We start from the raw sequence: 1,342 nt of genomic DNA on the forward strand, positions 1-1,342 counted from the left end.
CCGTCTCCACCGCTCTCCACCTCCAACACGGCTAATGAGTGATTCCATTATGCTGATCCAAGCACTTTGGAGCTCGTCTTCAGGATATTAGCGCAGCCAAAGGTTATTCATAGACTATCAAACCAAAGTTGTGGACAGGAAACGATGACTTATGTGTAAATATCAATTAAATTAGTAAGGGCCCCGGTGAGTGCAGGTGCACTAGCTTGCTTTAATGGCAGTAGATGTCAACATGTTTACACAAGACAGGCAAGACACACATATATACATCCAATAACAGCTAATGTTGTTGGAGCAAACCATTAAGGAGAGCTGAGCATTAAATATAAATAGGTCTAGTTGCCAGGCTGAAGTAGTAAGGACATGCACATTAAGAGAAGATGACACCCAGGCTATACTCTTTTGAAAGAGTACATTAACCAAGACCATACGTACATTTATGACAGCTGGACATACTATGGTCAGCAGGATACAGGAAGAAAGATGGAAGCAAGATAACTGATGACTAACACGTAAAACATAAGCATGCAATGCATACATTATTTTTAGGACGTGAAAAGGGTTCTGTCATCGTTATAACCTAACCAAAAGCAGATATGAGCGTTAGTGGGCGTGAACAAGCAAGCTCTGAGATGAAAAGATAATCATGGAGAATAGTCAAGGGAAGCTATTTTCATATAGAGGGAGGGGACTCTATACGTTATGCAAAGACAGAATCCTATAAAGGCAGGACTCTGTAATATGAGAATTTAGTCTCTTTCCATGGAGGGGCTCGGCTCTGTTACGTTTGTGATAGGGTACTTCCATGGAAGGGCTCAGTTTTGCTACTTTGTATTAAAGTGTATATTGAATTCACAAGTTCTTGTAAGAGTGTTATATTTCTGAGACGATTCTCGATGACATTGTGTTGCCGTTTATTGTCACGAAGCATAATGACAAATGTAGAATTTAGATGTTTTTATTTTGACTGAATTAGTACGAATTAGAAAGATTGGTCAATTAAACATCACTTCACATCCATGCTGTAACAACTGGCATGAATAATGTGTTCACAAATAGGCACAGCTCGGGAGGTAATACCATTCAAGTTCTGCTACTGCAGCATGCCTGCTATGGGTTCAGAAGCAAGACTTTGAGTGTATTGTGAAGACAAGGCACAGTAGAGAACACCGAGTGCCAAGTCGTTTTCCCGGATGRCAAAACAGCTTCCATGCTCTCTTTTATTGTAATGTAGGCCAGCCTGTGTCATAGAGAGACAAAATGAGAGCACAGCTCATCAGCTGCAATCTCAGCAAAATCATCTCTGTGGAATTGTGGGCAGCAAGGTTATTCATTATTATGA

This window comes from Salvelinus sp. IW2-2015, linkage group LG6.1 (assembly GCF_002910315.2).
Source record: "Salvelinus sp. IW2-2015 linkage group LG6.1, ASM291031v2, whole genome shotgun sequence".
NCBI lineage: Eukaryota > Metazoa > Chordata > Actinopteri > Salmoniformes > Salmonidae > Salvelinus > Salvelinus sp. IW2-2015.